The sequence below is a fragment of the Muntiacus reevesi genome, chromosome 3 (genome assembly GCF_963930625.1).
Source record: "Muntiacus reevesi chromosome 3, mMunRee1.1, whole genome shotgun sequence".
NCBI classification, from domain to species: Eukaryota; Metazoa; Chordata; class Mammalia; order Artiodactyla; family Cervidae; genus Muntiacus; species Muntiacus reevesi.
Window position 1 is genome coordinate 223,203,928 of NC_089251.1, and position 8,084 is coordinate 223,212,011.

An 8,084-nucleotide genomic window follows, 5' to 3' on the forward strand; every position below is an offset into this window, starting at 1 on the left:
TTTCTGACATAATTTTTATAGTTAAAAGAATTATAGAAAGAATAAAAAGTAGTAAAAAATGCCCTGTGTATCTTTGAATATCTCTCAGTTTCTTCTATTTATTAAAATAAGACAGGTGAGTCTAGAGACTCACTATCAGAGCTAAAATTCCATTTGTTCAAAGAAAAAAATGTTACAGCACTTAATTTTTCTAATAGCAACTGAATTAATTTCTATCCAGCTGTGAAAGTATGATTGAATTATAACTTCCCTTCCCTTTCAAAAATTATCTTTTCCAAACAAAATTCCAGTTTTGTTACTAAAAATAACTTACAGTATCTATAGGAGAGGTGGTGTTAATGTTGCAAAATCATAAGGAACATATATCACCTAACTGATGAAGAATTAAGAGAAACTGTGGAGCAATCCACCAGAGAAAAACTTTAAGGGATTTCAAATTTCTTATTAATTTCCTTTTAGCATCTCATGTTCATCTCTGAATTTACTCCTTCACACATTGATAATGTTATTATAACCAGACTTAATACAATTAGTTTGTAATCTTTCCACTTTCATAGTGATATAGAATTGCCTAAGCTTCATTTGTGAGGATGAAGCTTGATAGGTTACATGACTGTCACAAGACACTTTTCAGATACTATGAATTTAGATAAGTTAGTATTTAGGAATTTTGTTATTGTTAAGATTCAGACATCCTATAAACTGTAAAAATAGTACTATAAACTCCAAAGTTCAGTTCAGTTCAGTTGCTCAGTCGTCTCTGACTCTTTGCAACCCCATGGACGGTAGACCACGAGTCTCCTCTGTCCATGGAATTTACCAGGCAAGATTACCGGAGTGGGTTGTCATTTCCTACTCCAGCAGAAGGTACTTAAGCAGGTCTTATTCCTACCTGGGTGTATACATGTTACACCAGCCATTAACTGGGCACTAAACAGTTTTACTAGAGTGCACAAAGCATTGTCCCTGACTTCCAGAAATGTATAATATAGCTGAGGAGACAAAACTGATATACACTCACAAATTTAGCAAAGGACAGCCTATTTATAAGATGCTGTGCTAAACAGTATATAAAGAGAAATGAGACTGCATGATCCCTGCCCTCAAAATGATTATAAGTAGTGGAGAACATAATAATAGCAATAAAATAATCATTTCAAACATAAATTGGCTCAGAGGGTAAAGAATCTGCCTGCAATGCAGGAGACCTGGGTTCAGTCCCTGGGTTGGGAAGATCCCCTGGAGAAGGGCATGGCAACCCTCTCCAGTATTCTTGCATGAAGAATCCTCAGGGCCAGAGGATCCTGGCGGGCTACAGTTCATGGGGTCGCAAAGAGTCGGACGCGACTCAGCAACTAACACACACACACACACACACACACACACACACATATACAACGTGCAAAGAACTAGAACAAGAGTTTTACAGCACATGTACAATCTCATTTAATCCCCACATTAACATGATAAGATAGATATTACTATTCTTATTTTACAGATGAAGAAACTAAGCTCAAGAGTTTATGTGAGTGATTAGGTTTATTAAGCACTTCCCTGGTTGCTCAGCTGGTAAGGAAACCACGTGCAATATGGGAGACCTGGGTTCAGTCCTTGGGTTAGGAAGAGCCCATGTAGAAGGGAATGGCTACCCACTCCAGTATCCTGGCCTGGAGAATTCCATGGACTGTATAGTCCATGGGGTCACAGAGTCGGGCACAACTGAGCGACTTTCATTCACTAGGTTTGCAAAACTGGTAAGTAGTACTTGTGGATCTGAGTCTAAGGAGCAGTAGCTCCTTCCTGTGATAGCACACTGCGTCTCCCACGTGTAGACAAATTACTGTGAAATGGCAAACATTATAAAAGTAGACCCATAAACTTCAGTGTTTTACAGCAGTCATTTCCAGCTTGAGGGAACTGGAAATGTTTGGTGGAGGAGATGGCCTTTGAACTGGCCTTTGAGCAACAGTAAGGAGCCTAACAAGAGATGAGTAACTGTAGGAAGTTGGATCACTCCAGGAAGTACATAAGCAAAGGCATAGAGGCAGGATAGCATACATTTATAAAGGAGGAATGATTAATAATCTAGTTTGGTGGTCACCTGGAAATAAAATAGTGGTGTGATGCGAAAAGTAAGTTGGAATCACTTCAGAATCAAATGGTAACAAGCAGATCTTAAATACTACTTTAAGGATTTTAGACTATTTGGAGGGTACTGTTGACCTATTGAAAGGTGTTTGTGAAAGAAGGGCATAATAGAACAGTGTTTCAGTGTGATTAAACAAAGAGACAATCATTAGGTGATGATACATGAAAATTATTAACAAATATGAGCTCAGTGTGAGGAAATATTCTTGTCATAATATTAAGAGAGAACTGGTTAACCTCCTTCAGGAGTGGTTATAAATAACTAATCACATCCTGACCAGAATCATCACAGTCTAGACTGGGCCAAGAAGGTTTACAAACTCAGTTTCACCCCCAACAGTTTGATCACACTGGGAGAAATAATGAAGTAGCCAGGAAAATAAAATAATAATCCATAATAACAGCTAATCTTTGTAGGGGTTATATTATATGTCAGGCACTGCCCTCCAAGCCCTTTATAATCACAGTCTGCCATCTGCGGAGCCCAGGTTCATTGCAAAGGAGGTTAGACAGTCCCATGAACTATTTAAATCAAGCTATCTGATAAGTCAGAGAATTCATCGCCTTTCCAGAGATCTAGTCATGATTACTAGTGATGTAAAACACAGTCTCTTGCCCCTGTTGAACAGTCAGGGATAAACACTGAAATTATGCACCAACTTTCATTTTCCTCAACTCCATAAGTATCATTTGTCTCTAACATGTTTCCATTTCCAGGATTACAGTTTCTTTTACATTAGTTACATTTTATGGTGCTTGTTTTCCAGCACTTCTGTCTCTTCAGCAAACTCTCTCTTCTCCAAATCAGAGTGTAGGATGGGTTATTTCTAGGAAAAGCTTCTTCAAATAAACTGATTCCACCCACCATGTATTCATTCTGGTGTCTTGTTCCTGCATTTCAAAGCACTTTTGGAGCCTACAGCTCACTATCTATGATTGCCTAAACCTTCTCAATGTAATGAGGGAAAGAGATTGTGTGAAAGAAACAGTTGGATTTGTGACCCCTGTAAATCTTAATTACCAAAGGAAAGCCAGCCACCTATAATCTCACATGGCAAATACCTACTGTAAATAAGCTATATGCATACTAAATCGCATTAGGACAGAATGTGTGTGTATTGGAGGGACTAGTCTGAGCCAAATTATTATCTGTGTGTTCTTTAGTGAAAGAAATTATTTCTTAATTATCTTTGCAAGTCTGAATTCCCTAGCATGGTGAATTGCACATTCTAGACACCAAATAGTTAATAAATGGGTTTTTTTTTTTAAATAAACACAGATTGATGGAAGGGAGAGGAAATAAAATTCAAACATGAACAACTCACCTGTTTTAACAACTTGAGTTAAAATGTTAAATGAAGAATGAAGTTAATGGCTAAATTGGGGCAGAATGTTGGATTTTTATAGGGATTTTATAATTTTTCTTTTACATGACCAATATAATGAATATCTTTAATAATAATAACTAATTATTTAAGTCAACAACTCAGGCAGCCACCAGGTGCCCTCTCAGCGAAAATTAAAATTACATACATCCCTCCCTCTCACCTCATTTGCTTTTCTCACCATCTCCTTCATTTTAATGAATGGTATAGTGGGTTGAATAACGAGCCCCCCAAAATCCTTAGACCCTGTGAACATTACCTTATTTAGTAAAGGAGACTTTCAGTAAGGATTTGTGATGGAATCATCCTGAATTACCCCATGGCGGGCCTAAGACAAGCACCTTAAGAGGCAGAGAGCAGGAGTCAGAGTGACCGCAGAACCAGAGATTGGGACAGTACAGCCACGGAGTGTCAATGAAAGTCAACAGACACCAGAACTGGAGGAGACACAGAACTGGACTCTCCCCTAGAACCTTCAGAGGGGGTGCAGACTCACCAGCACTAACATTTTGAAGTTACAGTCTCCAGAACTGTGACAGAATACATTTCTGTCATTTGAAGTCATCCAGTTTGTGGTAATCTTTTACAGCGTTCCTAAAAATCTAACAGAAAGGACAACTCTTTCCTTCCAGTTGCTCACTAAAACTCCAAGGGTTGTCCTTGCATTTTTCTCTCATGTCGCCAATCTCCCCAACAGAGGTAAAGAATTTATACTTTTAAAATACATCCAGAATCTGATCACTGGTCACCACTTCCACTGCTGCCACCTGTCAAGAGTACCATCCTATATTATCCCCTTAAAGAGTCTCCTGTTTAAAGGAAGTCTGTCCTGAATATTCATTGGAAGGACTGATGTTGAAGCTGAAACTCCAATACTTTGGCCACTAGATATGAGGAGCTGACTCATTGGAAAAGACCCTGATGCTGGGAAAGAGTGAAGGTGGGAGGAGAAGTGGACGACAGTGGATGAGATGGTTGGATGGCATCATTGACTCAATGGACATGAGTTTGAGTAAACTCCGGGAGTTGGCAATGGACAAGGAGACCTGCCATGCCGCAGTCCATGGGGTCACAAAGGGTCGGACATGACTGAGTGACTAAACTGAACTGAATTGAACTGAAAGAGTCTCCTTAATTTCACATATGCCCCCTACAACGTATTCTCAATATACGAGACAGACTGAATCTTTAAAACTTAAATCAGAATTCTCACATTGGTCTGTATGCATCCTGTCACCCCCATATCTCATCCCCCTGCCCCTAGCGCATTGCTCTGCTCCAGTCCGCGGCACGTATGCTCTTCCTTGCCCCTCCTCTCGAGGTGTGGTCTTTCCTCAAGGGCTTTGCACTGGCAATTCCTCCTGTTTAGAAAACTGTCTCCTTGGGTTATATCTCTGCAAAGCTCACTCCACCACCTCCTTTAAGGCTTACTCAAATGTCACCGTCTCAGAAGTAAAAACTTATTGAATTAATAATTAAGTAAATGGATTTCAAATCAATAACTTTTGTAACTATCAAGCACTTTTGCGTTATAATTATTCTAACTATTATTGTTCTTTTTTAAAGCATATGACCTGGTCTTAGTGTCCCATCCATATATTCTCAAACTGTACAGAATTAGATTCCTTTACAATGTCTTATTCATTAAATCCATGATTACTTCTTGACCTTAGATGTTTTGGAAGCATACAGTAATGTCGAATGTTTTCTGAAGTAGTATGTGGTAACTTGCCTCAGTCGTTAATTAGCTTTAATGTGCGACATAAATGAAGTAGTCTTTTCTTTATAATCAGGGAGACAAGCTTGTATCTCCTTATTTTTTTCTGAAGTTGCAAACTACTGTCAGAAATACGGATGGCGGTGAGTGTCCTGGCGGTCTCTACGCTAGGCTTGATGTGGGGACCGCTACAGCTTGGCATCCCTGACCTGTCCTGCCACTGGCCGCCCCTGGGCCTGTGGGCACGCGTCTGGCAGCTCTCCAGGCGGAGTGTGGCCGTGGCCAGCGGACCTGACACCTCAGGCACTGGCCACTACTGCTTGGAGTCACTGCGGAAACAAGATTATGAGGCTGTTTTTGCTCCCTGCTTCTCCCTGCCGAATCCAGAAGCTCTGCTTTTGCACTGAGAGCCTTCAATGTGGAATTGGCTCAGGCTAGTTAAGGACTCTGTCTCTGAGAAAACAATTGGACTGATGCAAATGCAGTTTTGGGGGAGAAAAAAAAAACTGTGAATGAGTTATACTGTGACAGTCCACCACATCAGCGTGTGGTCACTGAACTATGGAAGGCTGTCAGAAAACATAATCTGACTAAAAGATGGCTTGTGAAAATCACTGATGAAAGAGAAAAGAATTTGGATGACAAAGTATATCATAACATCCAGAAACTAGGAAATTATGCTAAAAACACTCAGAGCTCTCTTCTTTATCTAACACTAGAAATATTGGGTATAAAGGATCTTCATACAGATCATGCCACAAATCACATTGGAAAAACACAAGGCCTTGTCACTCGCTTGAGAGCAACACCCTGTCATGGTAACAGAAGAAAGCTGTTCCTTCCCATGGGTATTTGTATGCTGCATGGTGTTTCACGAGAGGATTTTCTACAAAAGAGCCAAAATGAAAATGTGAGAGATGTGGTGTATGATATTGCCAGCCAGGCACACTTGCACCTAAAGCATGCTAGGTCCTTCCACGAAAGTGTTCCTGTGAAAGCATTTCCTGCTTTTGCGCAGACGGTTGCTCTGGAGGACTATTTAAAGAAAATCCGACAAGTAGATTTTGATCTATTCCACCCATCTTTACAGCAGAGGAATATTTTACTTCCATTATCTTTGTCTATTCAGTCATGGAGAAAAAGATATTTTAAAAAAGCAATAAAAGGGATATGGATGGCAATTAGTTAATGAATAACGTAAGAGAGTGGTTAGAATAACATAGAAAGTTAGGTTCAAAATGAACAAAACTATCAAAGAAAAAGTCATTTCTCCAATATGGTCAGGATGGTAGCAGGTATATTATCACTACAGGAAGCAGGTTTGACTGTCAAGTTGGTAAAGAATAATTACAATTGTCAGGCAGAAAAATGATGAGATTGTGGGAAATTGAGCATTCCATAATTCTCACAGAAGTGTTGACTTCATGTTATAGTTCGCAAACTCATTTTAATGCTATAAGATTCAATTCACTTTTCCAGAAGTCAGCTGTTGCCAGTTTTTGTCCTGCCAATTGTGAAATGTTCCAGTGTGATTTTTGTGTTTGTTTGTTTTATTTGTTTGAGAATTCATTATCACATTGTCAGATTTCTAGGTCATTGCTTAGAAAGGCAATTTTAGTAGTGTTTTAAATCACCCATGTGATAAACCTTTTCTTTGGAACGACCTCTGTCTCAATCATCCAAAATAATTTCATAATCTCTCTTGGATAGAAAGTTTATAGATTTGAGGCCACACAATTCTTTCTTTGGCTAAAATAATAAATTTTCCAGGGCTAAAAAGAACTTTCCCAAACCATTTTGAAAAAAAAAATTGTGACACTCTACCACAATTTCTAATTGAAAAATGTCAATTTCAACAGCTCAAATTTATTTTCAGAAATTTCAAGTAGATCAAACACTTCTACAAGTGAGGCACTGTGGGTCTGCTTCTTGTTTTGCTAGATACCTGGTTTGTAGTATTTATAACACGTACTTCCTTTGAAGTTAGTATTCTTGAAGTCTCCAGAGGCTTGGATAAGTTGCTCAGAGACAGACCTGGTATAATTTGTATAACAGCCCACGGCATTACCAGTTCACACTGTAATTTTGCCAGATCTTATAAAATAAGTTGGCTTGGCCCTAGTCATTAGAGAGATGGGCAGCCTCCAGGGTAAACCCAATTGCTGTAGAAACTATCATTAAAACTATTATTGAACATCTATCTGGTGCCAAAAATACATCCAACTCATTGTAGTCATAGGGATATACAGCAAGACAATGCTTATGTGCTACACAAGGGACACATGAATGCCTTAGCAGTTTTAATCCAGGGAAATGCTGAAATGGAAAAGCACTGGTCTCAGAAGGCACTCAGGCAACATCATCCTGCTCCCTTTCATTCTGGACCACTTCCAGTTCCAGCATCCTTTAGCATCCCCTTTGTAGCCAAGAATCTGAAGAGAGACCCAGATGTAATTTGATCGTGTTTGGCCAATTTTTATCTCCAAAACACTTCTCAAATCTATCTCCTCTTTCTTCATGCCAAATACCACTGCCTTACTTCAGTCCTTCATGCTGCTCACCTGGACTAACACAAGAACTTCCAAACTGGTCTCTCTAATTCCTGTCTACCCCCTTCCCCACCCTGAATATATCCACTTACCTACATTCTTCATGGTGCAGCCAGAGTGGCTTGTCTGAAATATGCAAATGACCCTTTCACTCCCAAGTGTTGAATAGTTCTGAATTCATTCATCAATTCATGCTCCTGCACTGGGAATACAGTATTTTCACTCACAGTGTGAGTGAGTGAGTGAGTGAGACAGGCAATAAGAAGACAACTCTCCAGTGACATA

The 8,084-nt window shown here is 39.4% G+C and overlaps 1 pseudogene; it reads left to right on the forward strand.

The window, feature by feature from the left end:
* The first annotated feature begins 5,387 nt into the window (after window positions 1-5,387).
* LOC136164228 (NADH dehydrogenase (ubiquinone) complex I, assembly factor 6-like) lies at window positions 5,388-6,439 on the forward strand (annotated as a pseudogene).
* Window positions 6,440-8,084: the final 1,645 nt, after the last annotated feature.